Here is a 13,930-nt window from a genome sequence, read left to right on the forward strand (position 1 = left end):
GGCGCACAGCTCGAAACTGACTATTCATTGCTGTTTGCATCATATTTTACTCATAACAGGGGAGGAGAAAGATCAAAGTTGTACCTTGCCATAATTGGAAGTAAACATTTTTACGCTGAGGCGTGGACTCCTTGGGGATAACAAACGACAATTAAGTTCGTTCCCTAGCAACAGCAGCGCCGTTAATTCAGCCATGATGTACAGCAAATTAAATGCCCCGGGTGAGGATCGAACTCACGACCTTAAGATTATGAGACTTACGCGCTACCTACTGCGCTACCGAGGCACGTTGCAACAAGCGTCCCAGGAAACTTGGTAAGTCCCACATATTAGAGATAGACAGTTTGCGCTTTCTCAAGAATCTGCTGTGTTGCTACACGTGCTTTCCCGACTGGCTAGATTAAACTGCTGCCGCAGCTTTTTCAACGGAAAGCAGCACTGCCTGAGGTAACAGTACATCGCCCTTGCGGCACCTGGACACAGCGGCCTGTAGGGCCAGGCCGACGCTAGAGTTCAGAAATAGCACGCGACCGTCCAAGTACGGCCTCTTGCGTGCTGCGTGTTTGGTTCTTCTCACAGCGAATCCTGCTACACATTCCTGAGGCTGACGCAGCTCAAGCGGGCAATCGGCGCGGCGGCATTATAGCGAGAACAGCAAAACGATGCATCGGCCGGGAATCGAAGCCGGGCCGCCCGCGTGGTAGGCGAACAACCTACCACTTTTTTAGTTGTTGTTCTCATTTTGTTAGTTGCACTTGTTGGGGGCGGACGTCCGATGCCGTCCGTGCTTGCCGAGCATATTCCCGAGCAGCTGTCTGCAGGGAAAGTGGGATTGCCACCCAGCGACGTCGGATACGACCGAAAAAAGTGCTACACACGCGGAGTCCCCCACTACACTGCCTTATAGCGACCGCTCATCACTATCGTGTGAGTAACGTTGCGGCCGCGGCGACGAGTCTTGCCCAAAGACGCAGCGTGCGTGGAGGCGCTACCCGAATGCGTGTGGATGCACCCTCCTACCTCGTAAAGCGCCTACAGCTACTATCACCGTGGGCCGCTGGCGGCGGGCGGGAAGCCGACACAGCGCGGCGTTGCGAGCAGCGGCTGTGCGGTGGTGGTGTAATGGTGAGCATAGTTGCCTTCCAAGCAGTTGATCCGGGTTCGATTCCCGGCCACCGCAACGGGCGAAACTTTTTGCGTATGAGTATGTGAGCCACGTGCTGTTAAATTAACGTTTTCTTTCCGTCGTTGCTCCACGCAGGCCATCCTGTAGTATGTCCCGACTTGTCCCGACTTTGCTCGGCTGACGCGAAAGCTGACGCTTGGAATTCGCCCTTATCAAAAGGACAGGCGCTATAAACGACTGTGAGAGGTGAGGTGTGGCGAGGTACCAAAACGACAGGCAAACCGCGAAATTTTCTGCTCCTCCTTCCTAAAGAAAAAAAGAAAAGAAAAACGGACGCAGTCGGTAGGACTCGAACCTACGCTCCCAGAGGGAATCTGATTTCTAGTCAGACGCCTTAACCACTCGGCCACGACTGCTCGTATCTGAAGCTTCCCTCGAATCGTGAAAAATCTAACCGGTCTGCGCAGAATGTTGACAGGAAACGAACTCTGTGCACTGATTACGGCAGGGCTACCAGCGCTACGAGACGAGCCATTACGGAAGCGTTAAAAATCTTCGCCCGGACAGGGACTCGAACCCTGGACCCTTAGGTTAAAAGCCTAATGCTCTACCGACTGAGCTATCCGGGCTCATGCCCGTTGTGGGTGGAGCGGCTGCAAGCAATGTGAATAATTGGAACGCGTGTGTAGGCGTACTACGGTAATTGCTGGCTTCTGGCGCAACTGGCCACTTCACCGACTTCCCACTGACGCTGGTAGCAGCCCAACAGCGGACTAGTGCCTCTTCTGCCTTTATCCCGGTGCTGACAGTAATTGCATCTTGTGCCTGTTTTCCCCGATTACGTTCGGTTGAAGCTCCGGAAGGAGGGCGACAAACGAAGGTTGGAAGGCCAAAACATGGAGGGACGTGTGCGCAAAAACTTCTCTTCCGGTACCGGGAATCGAACCCGGGCCTCCTGGGTGAAAGCCAGGTATCCTAGCCACTAGACCACACCGGATTTGCTCGGTAAACGTGAGATTTACTCCCTCTCCTCCCGCATTTCGTGCTGAATCCGGACTCAGTGGTGCTCTCTGTTTGCGAGCGTATTTGTGCGTGCAGACTGGCATGGCGCACAGCTCGAAACTGACTATTCATTGCTGTTTGCATCATATTTTACTCATAACAGGGGAGGAGAAAGATCAAAGTTGTACCTTGCCATAATTGGAAGTAAACATTTTTACGCTGAGGCGTGGACTCCTTGGGGATAACAAACGACAATTAAGTTCGTTCCCTAGCAACAGCAGCGCCGTTAATTCAGCCATGATGTACAGCAAATTAAATGCCCCGGGTGAGGATCGAACTCACGACCTTAAGATTATGAGACTTACGCGCTACCTACTGCGCTACCGAGGCACGTTGCAACAAGCGTCCCAGGAAACTTGGTAAGTCCCACATATTAGAGATAGACAGTTTGCGCTTTCTCAAGAATCTGCTGTGTTGCTACACGTGCTTTCCCGACTGGCTAGATTAAACTGCTGCCGCAGCTTTTTCAACGGAAAGCAGCACTGCCTGAGGTAACAGTACATCGCCCTTGCGGCACCTGGACACAGCGGCCTGTAGGGCCAGGCCGACGCTAGAGTTCAGAAATAGCACGCGACCGTCCAAGTACGGCCTCTTGCGTGCTGCGTGTTTGGTTCTTCTCACAGCGAATCCTGCTACACATTCCTGAGGCTGACGCAGCTCAAGCGGGCAATCGGCGCGGCGGCATTATAGCGAGAACAGCAAAACGATGCATCGGCCGGGAATCGAAGCCGGGCCGCCCGCGTGGTAGGCGAACAACCTACCACTTTTTTAGTTGTTGTTCTCATTTTGTTAGTTGCACTTGTTGGGGGCGGACGTCCGATGCCGTCCGTGCTTGCCGAGCATATTCCCGAGCAGCTGTCTGCAGGGAAAGTGGGATTGCCACCCAGCGACGTCGGATACGACCGAAAAAAGTGCTACACACGCGGAGTCCCCCACTACACTGCCTTATAGCGACCGCTCATCACTATCGTGTGAGTAACGTTGCGGCCGCGGCGACGAGTCTTGCCCAAAGACGCAGCGTGCGTGGAGGCGCTACCCGAATGCGTGTGGATGCACCCTCCTACCTCGTAAAGCGCCTACAGCTACTATCACCGTGGGCCGCTGGCGGCGGGCGGGAAGCCGACACAGCGCGGCGTTGCGAGCAGCGGCTGTGCGGTGGTGGTGTAATGGTGAGCATAGTTGCCTTCCAAGCAGTTGATCCGGGTTCGATTCCCGGCCACCGCAACGGGCGAAACTTTTTGCGTATGAGTATGTGAGCCACGTGCTGTTAAATTAACGTTTTCTTTCCGTCGTTGCTCCACGCAGGCCATCCTGTAGTATGTCCCGACTTGTCCCGACTTTGCTCGGCTGACGCGAAAGCTGACGCTTGGAATTCGCCCTTATCAAAAGGACAGGCGCTATAAACGACTGTGAGAGGTGAGGTGTGGCGAGGTACCAAAACGACAGGCAAACCGCGAAATTTTCTGCTCCTCCTTCCTAAAGAAAAAAAGAAAAGAAAAACGGACGCAGTCGGTAGGACTCGAACCTACGCTCCCAGAGGGAATCTGATTTCTAGTCAGACGCCTTAACCACTCGGCCACGACTGCTCGTATCTGAAGCTTCCCTCGAATCGTGAAAAATCTAACCGGTCTGCGCAGAATGTTGACAGGAAACGAACTCTGTGCACTGATTACGGCAGGGCTACCAGCGCTACGAGACGAGCCATTACGGAAGCGTTAAAAATCTTCGCCCGGACAGGGACTCGAACCCTGGACCCTTAGGTTAAAAGCCTAATGCTCTACCGACTGAGCTATCCGGGCTCATGCCCGTTGTGGGTGGAGCGGCTGCAAGCAATGTGAATAATTGGAACGCGTGTGTAGGCGTACTACGGTAATTGCTGGCTTCTGGCGCAACTGGCCACTTCACCGACTTCCCACTGACGCTGGTAGCAGCCCAACAGCGGACTAGTGCCTCTTCTGCCTTTATCCCGGTGCTGACAGTAATTGCATCTTGTGCCTGTTTTCCCCGATTACGTTCGGTTGAAGCTCCGGAAGGAGGGCGACAAACGAAGGTTGGAAGGCCAAAACATGGAGGGACGTGTGCGCAAAAACTTCTCTTCCGGTACCGGGAATCGAACCCGGGCCTCCTGGGTGAAAGCCAGGTATCCTAGCCACTAGACCACACCGGATTTGCTCGGTAAACGTGAGATTTACTCCCTCTCCTCCCGCATTTCGTGCTGAATCCGGACTCAGTGGTGCTCTCTGTTTGCGAGCGTATTTGTGCGTGCAGACTGGCATGGCGCACAGCTCGAAACTGACTATTCATTGCTGTTTGCATCATATTTTACTCATAACAGGGGAGGAGAAAGATCAAAGTTGTACCTTGCCATAATTGGAAGTAAACATTTTTACGCTGAGGCGTGGACTCCTTGGGGATAACAAACGACAATTAAGTTCGTTCCCTAGCAACAGCAGCGCCGTTAATTCAGCCATGATGTACAGCAAATTAAATGCCCCGGGTGAGGATCGAACTCACGACCTTAAGATTATGAGACTTACGCGCTACCTACTGCGCTACCGAGGCACGTTGCAACAAGCGTCCCAGGAAACTTGGTAAGTCCCACATATTAGAGATAGACAGTTTGCGCTTTCTCAAGAATCTGCTGTGTTGCTACACGTGCTTTCCCGACTGGCTAGATTAAACTGCTGCCGCAGCTTTTTCAACGGAAAGCAGCACTGCCTGAGGTAACAGTACATCGCCCTTGCGGCACCTGGACACAGCGGCCTGTAGGGCCAGGCCGACGCTAGAGTTCAGAAATAGCACGCGACCGTCCAAGTACGGCCTCTTGCGTGCTGCGTGTTTGGTTCTTCTCACAGCGAATCCTGCTACACATTCCTGAGGCTGACGCAGCTCAAGCGGGCAATCGGCGCGGCGGCATTATAGCGAGAACAGCAAAACGATGCATCGGCCGGGAATCGAAGCCGGGCCGCCCGCGTGGTAGGCGAACAACCTACCACTTTTTTAGTTGTTGTTCTCATTTTGTTAGTTGCACTTGTTGGGGGCGGACGTCCGATGCCGTCCGTGCTTGCCGAGCATATTCCCGAGCAGCTGTCTGCAGGGAAAGTGGGATTGCCACCCAGCGACGTCGGATACGACCGAAAAAAGTGCTACACACGCGGAGTCCCCCACTACACTGCCTTATAGCGACCGCTCATCACTATCGTGTGAGTAACGTTGCGGCCGCGGCGACGAGTCTTGCCCAAAGACGCAGCGTGCGTGGAGGCGCTACCCGAATGCGTGTGGATGCACCCTCCTACCTCGTAAAGCGCCTACAGCTACTATCACCGTGGGCCGCTGGCGGCGGGCGGGAAGCCGACACAGCGCGGCGTTGCGAGCAGCGGCTGTGCGGTGGTGGTGTAATGGTGAGCATAGTTGCCTTCCAAGCAGTTGATCCGGGTTCGATTCCCGGCCACCGCAACGGGCGAAACTTTTTGCGTATGAGTATGTGAGCCACGTGCTGTTAAATTAACGTTTTCTTTCCGTCGTTGCTCCACGCAGGCCATCCTGTAGTATGTCCCGACTTGTCCCGACTTTGCTCGGCTGACGCGAAAGCTGACGCTTGGAATTCGCCCTTATCAAAAGGACAGGCGCTATAAACGACTGTGAGAGGTGAGGTGTGGCGAGGTACCAAAACGACAGGCAAACCGCGAAATTTTCTGCTCCTCCTTCCTAAAGAAAAAAAGAAAAGAAAAACGGACGCAGTCGGTAGGACTCGAACCTACGCTCCCAGAGGGAATCTGATTTCTAGTCAGACGCCTTAACCACTCGGCCACGACTGCTCGTATCTGAAGCTTCCCTCGAATCGTGAAAAATCTAACCGGTCTGCGCAGAATGTTGACAGGAAACGAACTCTGTGCACTGATTACGGCAGGGCTACCAGCGCTACGAGACGAGCCATTACGGAAGCGTTAAAAATCTTCGCCCGGACAGGGACTCGAACCCTGGACCCTTAGGTTAAAAGCCTAATGCTCTACCGACTGAGCTATCCGGGCTCATGCCCGTTGTGGGTGGAGCGGCTGCAAGCAATGTGAATAATTGGAACGCGTGTGTAGGCGTACTACGGTAATTGCTGGCTTCTGGCGCAACTGGCCACTTCACCGACTTCCCACTGACGCTGGTAGCAGCCCAACAGCGGACTAGTGCCTCTTCTGCCTTTATCCCGGTGCTGACAGTAATTGCATCTTGTGCCTGTTTTCCCCGATTACGTTCGGTTGAAGCTCCGGAAGGAGGGCGACAAACGAAGGTTGGAAGGCCAAAACATGGAGGGACGTGTGCGCAAAAACTTCTCTTCCGGTACCGGGAATCGAACCCGGGCCTCCTGGGTGAAAGCCAGGTATCCTAGCCACTAGACCACACCGGATTTGCTCGGTAAACGTGAGATTTACTCCCTCTCCTCCCGCATTTCGTGCTGAATCCGGACTCAGTGGTGCTCTCTGTTTGCGAGCGTATTTGTGCGTGCAGACTGGCATGGCGCACAGCTCGAAACTGACTATTCATTGCTGTTTGCATCATATTTTACTCATAACAGGGGAGGAGAAAGATCAAAGTTGTACCTTGCCATAATTGGAAGTAAACATTTTTACGCTGAGGCGTGGACTCCTTGGGGATAACAAACGACAATTAAGTTCGTTCCCTAGCAACAGCAGCGCCGTTAATTCAGCCATGATGTACAGCAAATTAAATGCCCCGGGTGAGGATCGAACTCACGACCTTAAGATTATGAGACTTACGCGCTACCTACTGCGCTACCGAGGCACGTTGCAACAAGCGTCCCAGGAAACTTGGTAAGTCCCACATATTAGAGATAGACAGTTTGCGCTTTCTCAAGAATCTGCTGTGTTGCTACACGTGCTTTCCCGACTGGCTAGATTAAACTGCTGCCGCAGCTTTTTCAACGGAAAGCAGCACTGCCTGAGGTAACAGTACATCGCCCTTGCGGCACCTGGACACAGCGGCCTGTAGGGCCAGGCCGACGCTAGAGTTCAGAAATAGCACGCGACCGTCCAAGTACGGCCTCTTGCGTGCTGCGTGTTTGGTTCTTCTCACAGCGAATCCTGCTACACATTCCTGAGGCTGACGCAGCTCAAGCGGGCAATCGGCGCGGCGGCATTATAGCGAGAACAGCAAAACGATGCATCGGCCGGGAATCGAAGCCGGGCCGCCCGCGTGGTAGGCGAACAACCTACCACTTTTTTAGTTGTTGTTCTCATTTTGTTAGTTGCACTTGTTGGGGGCGGACGTCCGATGCCGTCCGTGCTTGCCGAGCATATTCCCGAGCAGCTGTCTGCAGGGAAAGTGGGATTGCCACCCAGCGACGTCGGATACGACCGAAAAAAGTGCTACACACGCGGAGTCCCCCACTACACTGCCTTATAGCGACCGCTCATCACTATCGTGTGAGTAACGTTGCGGCCGCGGCGACGAGTCTTGCCCAAAGACGCAGCGTGCGTGGAGGCGCTACCCGAATGCGTGTGGATGCACCCTCCTACCTCGTAAAGCGCCTACAGCTACTATCACCGTGGGCCGCTGGCGGCGGGCGGGAAGCCGACACAGCGCGGCGTTGCGAGCAGCGGCTGTGCGGTGGTGGTGTAATGGTGAGCATAGTTGCCTTCCAAGCAGTTGATCCGGGTTCGATTCCCGGCCACCGCAACGGGCGAAACTTTTTGCGTATGAGTATGTGAGCCACGTGCTGTTAAATTAACGTTTTCTTTCCGTCGTTGCTCCACGCAGGCCATCCTGTAGTATGTCCCGACTTGTCCCGACTTTGCTCGGCTGACGCGAAAGCTGACGCTTGGAATTCGCCCTTATCAAAAGGACAGGCGCTATAAACGACTGTGAGAGGTGAGGTGTGGCGAGGTACCAAAACGACAGGCAAACCGCGAAATTTTCTGCTCCTCCTTCCTAAAGAAAAAAAGAAAAGAAAAACGGACGCAGTCGGTAGGACTCGAACCTACGCTCCCAGAGGGAATCTGATTTCTAGTCAGACGCCTTAACCACTCGGCCACGACTGCTCGTATCTGAAGCTTCCCTCGAATCGTGAAAAATCTAACCGGTCTGCGCAGAATGTTGACAGGAAACGAACTCTGTGCACTGATTACGGCAGGGCTACCAGCGCTACGAGACGAGCCATTACGGAAGCGTTAAAAATCTTCGCCCGGACAGGGACTCGAACCCTGGACCCTTAGGTTAAAAGCCTAATGCTCTACCGACTGAGCTATCCGGGCTCATGCCCGTTGTGGGTGGAGCGGCTGCAAGCAATGTGAATAATTGGAACGCGTGTGTAGGCGTACTACGGTAATTGCTGGCTTCTGGCGCAACTGGCCACTTCACCGACTTCCCACTGACGCTGGTAGCAGCCCAACAGCGGACTAGTGCCTCTTCTGCCTTTATCCCGGTGCTGACAGTAATTGCATCTTGTGCCTGTTTTCCCCGATTACGTTCGGTTGAAGCTCCGGAAGGAGGGCGACAAACGAAGGTTGGAAGGCCAAAACATGGAGGGACGTGTGCGCAAAAACTTCTCTTCCGGTACCGGGAATCGAACCCGGGCCTCCTGGGTGAAAGCCAGGTATCCTAGCCACTAGACCACACCGGATTTGCTCGGTAAACGTGAGATTTACTCCCTCTCCTCCCGCATTTCGTGCTGAATCCGGACTCAGTGGTGCTCTCTGTTTGCGAGCGTATTTGTGCGTGCAGACTGGCATGGCGCACAGCTCGAAACTGACTATTCATTGCTGTTTGCATCATATTTTACTCATAACAGGGGAGGAGAAAGATCAAAGTTGTACCTTGCCATAATTGGAAGTAAACATTTTTACGCTGAGGCGTGGACTCCTTGGGGATAACAAACGACAATTAAGTTCGTTCCCTAGCAACAGCAGCGCCGTTAATTCAGCCATGATGTACAGCAAATTAAATGCCCCGGGTGAGGATCGAACTCACGACCTTAAGATTATGAGACTTACGCGCTACCTACTGCGCTACCGAGGCACGTTGCAACAAGCGTCCCAGGAAACTTGGTAAGTCCCACATATTAGAGATAGACAGTTTGCGCTTTCTCAAGAATCTGCTGTGTTGCTACACGTGCTTTCCCGACTGGCTAGATTAAACTGCTGCCGCAGCTTTTTCAACGGAAAGCAGCACTGCCTGAGGTAACAGTACATCGCCCTTGCGGCACCTGGACACAGCGGCCTGTAGGGCCAGGCCGACGCTAGAGTTCAGAAATAGCACGCGACCGTCCAAGTACGGCCTCTTGCGTGCTGCGTGTTTGGTTCTTCTCACAGCGAATCCTGCTACACATTCCTGAGGCTGACGCAGCTCAAGCGGGCAATCGGCGCGGCGGCATTATAGCGAGAACAGCAAAACGATGCATCGGCCGGGAATCGAAGCCGGGCCGCCCGCGTGGTAGGCGAACAACCTACCACTTTTTTAGTTGTTGTTCTCATTTTGTTAGTTGCACTTGTTGGGGGCGGACGTCCGATGCCGTCCGTGCTTGCCGAGCATATTCCCGAGCAGCTGTCTGCAGGGAAAGTGGGATTGCCACCCAGCGACGTCGGATACGACCGAAAAAAGTGCTACACACGCGGAGTCCCCCACTACACTGCCTTATAGCGACCGCTCATCACTATCGTGTGAGTAACGTTGCGGCCGCGGCGACGAGTCTTGCCCAAAGACAGCAGCGTGCGTGGAGGCGCTACCCGAATGCGTGTGGATGCACCCTCCTACCTCGTAAAGCGCCTACAGCTACTATCACCGTGGGCCGCTGGCGGCGGGCGGGAAGCCGACACAGCGCGGCGTTGCGAGCAGCGGCTGTGCGGTGGTGGTGTAATGGTGAGCATAGTTGCCTTCCAAGCAGTTGATCCGGGTTCGATTCCCGGCCACCGCAACGGGCGAAACTTTTTGCGTATGAGTATGTGAGCCACGTGCTGTTAAATTAACGTTTTCTTTCCGTCGTTGCTCCACGCAGGCCATCCTGTAGTATGTCCCGACTTGTCCCGACTTTGCTCGGCTGACGCGAAAGCTGACGCTTGGAATTCGCCCTTATCAAAAGGACAGGCGCTATAAACGACTGTGAGAGGTGAGGTGTGGCGAGGTACCAAAACGACAGGCAAACCGCGAAATTTTCTGCTCCTCCTTCCTAAAGAAAAAAAGAAAAGAAAAACGGACGCAGTCGGTAGGACTCGAACCTACGCTCCCAGAGGGAATCTGATTTCTAGTCAGACGCCTTAACCACTCGGCCACGACTGCTCGTATCTGAAGCTTCCCTCGAATCGTGAAAAATCTAACCGGTCTGCGCAGAATGTTGACAGGAAACGAACTCTGTGCACTGATTACGGCAGGGCTACCAGCGCTACGAGACGAGCCATTACGGAAGCGTTAAAAATCTTCGCCCGGACAGGGACTCGAACCCTGGACCCTTAGGTTAAAAGCCTAATGCTCTACCGACTGAGCTATCCGGGCTCATGCCCGTTGTGGGTGGAGCGGCTGCAAGCAATGTGAATAATTGGAACGCGTGTGTAGGCGTACTACGGTAATTGCTGGCTTCTGGCGCAACTGGCCACTTCACCGACTTCCCACTGACGCTGGTAGCAGCCCAACAGCGGACTAGTGCCTCTTCTGCCTTTATCCCGGTGCTGACAGTAATTGCATCTTGTGCCTGTTTTCCCCGATTACGTTCGGTTGAAGCTCCGGAAGGAGGGCGACAAACGAAGGTTGGAAGGCCAAAACATGGAGGGACGTGTGCGCAAAAACTTCTCTTCCGGTACCGGGAATCGAACCCGGGCCTCCTGGGTGAAAGCCAGGTATCCTAGCCACTAGACCACACCGGATTTGCTCGGTAAACGTGAGATTTACTCCCTCTCCTCCCGCATTTCGTGCTGAATCCGGACTCAGTGGTGCTCTCTGTTTGCGAGCGTATTTGTGCGTGCAGACTGGCATGGCGCACAGCTCGAAACTGACTATTCATTGCTGTTTGCATCATATTTTACTCATAACAGGGGAGGAGAAAGATCAAAGTTGTACCTTGCCATAATTGGAAGTAAACATTTTTACGCTGAGGCGTGGACTCCTTGGGGATAACAAACGACAATTAAGTTCGTTCCCTAGCAACAGCAGCGCCGTTAATTCAGCCATGATGTACAGCAAATTAAATGCCCCGGGTGAGGATCGAACTCACGACCTTAAGATTATGAGACTTACGCGCTACCTACTGCGCTACCGAGGCACGTTGCAACAAGCGTCCCAGGAAACTTGGTAAGTCCCACATATTAGAGATAGACAGTTTGCGCTTTCTCAAGAATCTGCTGTGTTGCTACACGTGCTTTCCCGACTGGCTAGATTAAACTGCTGCCGCAGCTTTTTCAACGGAAAGCAGCACTGCCTGAGGTAACAGTACATCGCCCTTGCGGCACCTGGACACAGCGGCCTGTAGGGCCAGGCCGACGCTAGAGTTCAGAAATAGCACGCGACCGTCCAAGTACGGCCTCTTGCGTGCTGCGTGTTTGGTTCTTCTCACAGCGAATCCTGCTACACATTCCTGAGGCTGACGCAGCTCAAGCGGGCAATCGGCGCGGCGGCATTATAGCGAGAACAGCAAAACGATGCATCGGCCGGGAATCGAAGCCGGGCCGCCCGCGTGGTAGGCGAACAACCTACCACTTTTTTAGTTGTTGTTCTCATTTTGTTAGTTGCACTTGTTGGGGGCGGACGTCCGATGCCGTCCGTGCTTGCCGAGCATATTCCCGAGCAGCTGTCTGCAGGGAAAGTGGGATTGCCACCCAGCGACGTCGGATACGACCGAAAAAAGTGCTACACACGCGGAGTCCCCCACTACACTGCCTTATAGCGACCGCTCATCACTATCGTGTGAGTAACGTTGCGGCCGCGGCGGACGAGTCTTGCCCAAAGACGCAGCGTGCGTGGAGGCGCTACCCGAATGCGTGTGGATGCACCCTCCTACCTCGTAAAGCGCCTACAGCTACTATCACCGTGGGCCGCTGGCGGCGGGCGGGAAGCCGACACAGCGCGGCGTTGCGAGCAGCGGCTGTGCGGTGGTGGTGTAATGGTGAGCATAGTTGCCTTCCAAGCAGTTGATCCGGGTTCGATTCCCGGCCACCGCAACGGGCGAAACTTTTTGCGTATGAGTATGTGAGCCACGTGCTGTTAAATTAACGTTTTTCTTTCCGTCGTTGCTCCACGCAGGCCATCCTGTAGTATGTCCCGACTTGTCCCGACTTTGCTCGGCTGACGCGAAAGCTGACGCTTGGAATTCGCCCTTATCAAAAGGACAGGCGCTATAAACGACTGTGAGAGGTGAGGTGTGGCGAGGTACCAAAACGACAGGCAAACCGCGAAATTTTCTGCTCCTCCTTCCTAAAGAAAAAAAGAAAAGAAAAACGGACGCAGTCGGTAGGACTCGAACCTACGCTCCCAGAGGGAATCTGATTTCTAGTCAGACGCCTTAACCACCTCGGCCACGACTGCTCGTATCTGAAGCTTCCCTCGAATCGTGAAAAATCTAACCGGTCTGCGCAGAATGTTGACAGGAAACGAACTCTGTGCACTGATTACGGCAGGGCTACCAGCGCTACGAGACGAGCCATTACGGAAGCGTTTAAAAATCTTCGCCCGGACAGGGACTCGAACCCTGGACCCTTAGGTTAAAAGCCTAATGCTCTACCGACTGAGCTATCCGGGCTCATGCCCGTTGTGGGTGGAGCGGCTGCAAGCAATGTGAATAATTGGAACGCGTGTGTAGGCGTACTACGGTAATTGCTGGCTTCTGGCGCAACTGGGCCACTTCACCGACTTCCCACTGACGCTGGTAGCAGCCCAACAGCGGACTAGTGCCTCTTCTGCCTTTATCCGGTGCTGACAGTAATTGCATCTTGTGCCTGTTTTCCCCGATTACGTTCGGTTTGAAGCTCCGGAAGGAGGGCGACAAACGAAGGTTGGAAGGCCAAAACATGGAGGGACGTGTGCGCAAAAACTTCTCTTCCGGTACCGGGAATCGAACCCGGGCCTCCTGGGTGAAAGCCAGGTATCCTAGCCACTAGACCACACCGGATTTGCTCGGTAAACGTGAGATTTACTCCCTCTCCTCCCGCATTTCGTGCTGAATCCGGACTCAGTGGTGCTCTCTGTTTGCGAGCGTATTTGTGCGTGCAGGACTGGCATGGCGCACAGCTCGAAACTGACTATTCATTGCTGTTTGCATCATATTTTACTCATAACAGGGGAGGAGAAAGATCAAAGTTGTACCTTGCCATAATTGGAAGTAAACATTTTTACGCTGAGGCGTGGACTCCTTGGGGATAACAAACGACAATTAAGTTCGTTCCCTAGCAAACAGCAGCGCCGTTAATTCAGCCATGATGTACAGCAAATTAAATGCCCCGGGTGAGGATCGAACTCACGACCTTAAGATTATGAGACTTACGCGCTACCTACTGCGCTACCGAGGCACGTTGCAACAAGCGTCCCAGGAAACTTGGTAAGTCCCACATATTAGAGATAGACAGTTTGCGCTTTCTCAAGAATCTGCTGTGTTGCTACACGTGCTTTCCCGACTGGCTAGATTAAACTGCTGCCGCAGCTTTTTCACGGAAAGCAGCACTGCCTGAGGTAACAGTACATCGCCCTTGCGGCACCTGGACACAGCGGCCTGTAGGGCCAGGCCGACGCTAGAGTTCAGAAATAGCACGCGAC

General features: G+C 53.7%; 31 non-coding genes across 31 annotated transcripts; 6 read left to right on the forward strand and 25 right to left on the reverse strand.

The window, feature by feature from the left end:
• Positions 1-213: 213 nt before the first annotated feature.
• Positions 214-286, reverse strand: Trnam-cau (transfer RNA methionine (anticodon CAU)). Its single transcript has one exon. It is a non-coding gene; the product is annotated as a tRNA-Met (tRNA).
• Positions 287-1,108: 822 nt separating this feature from the next.
• Positions 1,109-1,180, forward strand: Trnag-ucc (transfer RNA glycine (anticodon UCC)). The gene has a single exon. It is a non-coding gene; the product is annotated as a tRNA-Gly (tRNA).
• Positions 1,181-1,460: 280 nt separating this feature from the next.
• Positions 1,461-1,542, reverse strand: Trnas-aga (transfer RNA serine (anticodon AGA)). Its single transcript has one exon. It is a non-coding gene; the product is annotated as a tRNA-Ser (tRNA).
• Positions 1,543-1,682: 140 nt separating this feature from the next.
• Positions 1,683-1,755, reverse strand: Trnak-uuu (transfer RNA lysine (anticodon UUU)). Its single transcript has one exon. It is a non-coding gene; the product is annotated as a tRNA-Lys (tRNA).
• Positions 1,756-2,051: 296 nt separating this feature from the next.
• Trnae-uuc (transfer RNA glutamic acid (anticodon UUC)) lies at positions 2,052-2,123 on the reverse strand. Its single transcript has one exon. It is a non-coding gene; the product is annotated as a tRNA-Glu (tRNA).
• A 322-nt stretch (positions 2,124-2,445) lies between these two features.
• On the reverse strand, positions 2,446-2,518 carry Trnam-cau (transfer RNA methionine (anticodon CAU)). Its single transcript has one exon. It is a non-coding gene; the product is annotated as a tRNA-Met (tRNA).
• An 822-nt stretch (positions 2,519-3,340) lies between these two features.
• On the forward strand, positions 3,341-3,412 carry Trnag-ucc (transfer RNA glycine (anticodon UCC)). The gene has a single exon. It is a non-coding gene; the product is annotated as a tRNA-Gly (tRNA).
• A 280-nt stretch (positions 3,413-3,692) lies between these two features.
• Positions 3,693-3,774, reverse strand: Trnas-aga (transfer RNA serine (anticodon AGA)). The gene has a single exon. It is a non-coding gene; the product is annotated as a tRNA-Ser (tRNA).
• A 140-nt stretch (positions 3,775-3,914) lies between these two features.
• On the reverse strand, positions 3,915-3,987 carry Trnak-uuu (transfer RNA lysine (anticodon UUU)). The gene has a single exon. It is a non-coding gene; the product is annotated as a tRNA-Lys (tRNA).
• Positions 3,988-4,283: 296 nt separating this feature from the next.
• On the reverse strand, positions 4,284-4,355 carry Trnae-uuc (transfer RNA glutamic acid (anticodon UUC)). The gene has a single exon. It is a non-coding gene; the product is annotated as a tRNA-Glu (tRNA).
• Positions 4,356-4,677: 322 nt separating this feature from the next.
• On the reverse strand, positions 4,678-4,750 carry Trnam-cau (transfer RNA methionine (anticodon CAU)). Its single transcript has one exon. It is a non-coding gene; the product is annotated as a tRNA-Met (tRNA).
• An 822-nt stretch (positions 4,751-5,572) lies between these two features.
• Positions 5,573-5,644, forward strand: Trnag-ucc (transfer RNA glycine (anticodon UCC)). Its single transcript has one exon. It is a non-coding gene; the product is annotated as a tRNA-Gly (tRNA).
• Positions 5,645-5,924: 280 nt separating this feature from the next.
• Positions 5,925-6,006, reverse strand: Trnas-aga (transfer RNA serine (anticodon AGA)). The gene has a single exon. It is a non-coding gene; the product is annotated as a tRNA-Ser (tRNA).
• Positions 6,007-6,146: 140 nt separating this feature from the next.
• On the reverse strand, positions 6,147-6,219 carry Trnak-uuu (transfer RNA lysine (anticodon UUU)). The gene has a single exon. It is a non-coding gene; the product is annotated as a tRNA-Lys (tRNA).
• Positions 6,220-6,515: 296 nt separating this feature from the next.
• Trnae-uuc (transfer RNA glutamic acid (anticodon UUC)) lies at positions 6,516-6,587 on the reverse strand. The gene has a single exon. It is a non-coding gene; the product is annotated as a tRNA-Glu (tRNA).
• Positions 6,588-6,909: 322 nt separating this feature from the next.
• Positions 6,910-6,982, reverse strand: Trnam-cau (transfer RNA methionine (anticodon CAU)). The gene has a single exon. It is a non-coding gene; the product is annotated as a tRNA-Met (tRNA).
• An 822-nt stretch (positions 6,983-7,804) lies between these two features.
• On the forward strand, positions 7,805-7,876 carry Trnag-ucc (transfer RNA glycine (anticodon UCC)). Its single transcript has one exon. It is a non-coding gene; the product is annotated as a tRNA-Gly (tRNA).
• A 280-nt stretch (positions 7,877-8,156) lies between these two features.
• Trnas-aga (transfer RNA serine (anticodon AGA)) lies at positions 8,157-8,238 on the reverse strand. Its single transcript has one exon. It is a non-coding gene; the product is annotated as a tRNA-Ser (tRNA).
• A 140-nt stretch (positions 8,239-8,378) lies between these two features.
• Trnak-uuu (transfer RNA lysine (anticodon UUU)) lies at positions 8,379-8,451 on the reverse strand. The gene has a single exon. It is a non-coding gene; the product is annotated as a tRNA-Lys (tRNA).
• Positions 8,452-8,747: 296 nt separating this feature from the next.
• Trnae-uuc (transfer RNA glutamic acid (anticodon UUC)) lies at positions 8,748-8,819 on the reverse strand. Its single transcript has one exon. It is a non-coding gene; the product is annotated as a tRNA-Glu (tRNA).
• Positions 8,820-9,141: 322 nt separating this feature from the next.
• Positions 9,142-9,214, reverse strand: Trnam-cau (transfer RNA methionine (anticodon CAU)). The gene has a single exon. It is a non-coding gene; the product is annotated as a tRNA-Met (tRNA).
• An 823-nt stretch (positions 9,215-10,037) lies between these two features.
• On the forward strand, positions 10,038-10,109 carry Trnag-ucc (transfer RNA glycine (anticodon UCC)). Its single transcript has one exon. It is a non-coding gene; the product is annotated as a tRNA-Gly (tRNA).
• Positions 10,110-10,389: 280 nt separating this feature from the next.
• Trnas-aga (transfer RNA serine (anticodon AGA)) lies at positions 10,390-10,471 on the reverse strand. The gene has a single exon. It is a non-coding gene; the product is annotated as a tRNA-Ser (tRNA).
• A 140-nt stretch (positions 10,472-10,611) lies between these two features.
• Trnak-uuu (transfer RNA lysine (anticodon UUU)) lies at positions 10,612-10,684 on the reverse strand. The gene has a single exon. It is a non-coding gene; the product is annotated as a tRNA-Lys (tRNA).
• Positions 10,685-10,980: 296 nt separating this feature from the next.
• Trnae-uuc (transfer RNA glutamic acid (anticodon UUC)) lies at positions 10,981-11,052 on the reverse strand. Its single transcript has one exon. It is a non-coding gene; the product is annotated as a tRNA-Glu (tRNA).
• Positions 11,053-11,374: 322 nt separating this feature from the next.
• Trnam-cau (transfer RNA methionine (anticodon CAU)) lies at positions 11,375-11,447 on the reverse strand. The gene has a single exon. It is a non-coding gene; the product is annotated as a tRNA-Met (tRNA).
• An 823-nt stretch (positions 11,448-12,270) lies between these two features.
• Positions 12,271-12,342, forward strand: Trnag-ucc (transfer RNA glycine (anticodon UCC)). The gene has a single exon. It is a non-coding gene; the product is annotated as a tRNA-Gly (tRNA).
• A 281-nt stretch (positions 12,343-12,623) lies between these two features.
• Positions 12,624-12,706, reverse strand: Trnas-aga (transfer RNA serine (anticodon AGA)). Its single transcript has one exon. It is a non-coding gene; the product is annotated as a tRNA-Ser (tRNA).
• A 141-nt stretch (positions 12,707-12,847) lies between these two features.
• Positions 12,848-12,920, reverse strand: Trnak-uuu (transfer RNA lysine (anticodon UUU)). The gene has a single exon. It is a non-coding gene; the product is annotated as a tRNA-Lys (tRNA).
• Positions 12,921-13,217: 297 nt separating this feature from the next.
• On the reverse strand, positions 13,218-13,289 carry Trnae-uuc (transfer RNA glutamic acid (anticodon UUC)). Its single transcript has one exon. It is a non-coding gene; the product is annotated as a tRNA-Glu (tRNA).
• A 324-nt stretch (positions 13,290-13,613) lies between these two features.
• Positions 13,614-13,686, reverse strand: Trnam-cau (transfer RNA methionine (anticodon CAU)). Its single transcript has one exon. It is a non-coding gene; the product is annotated as a tRNA-Met (tRNA).
• Positions 13,687-13,930: the final 244 nt, after the last annotated feature.

This window comes from Schistocerca cancellata, unplaced genomic scaffold (assembly GCF_023864275.1).
Source record: "Schistocerca cancellata isolate TAMUIC-IGC-003103 unplaced genomic scaffold, iqSchCanc2.1 HiC_scaffold_541, whole genome shotgun sequence".
In the NCBI taxonomy this organism is placed as follows: Eukaryota; Metazoa; Arthropoda; class Insecta; order Orthoptera; family Acrididae; genus Schistocerca; species Schistocerca cancellata.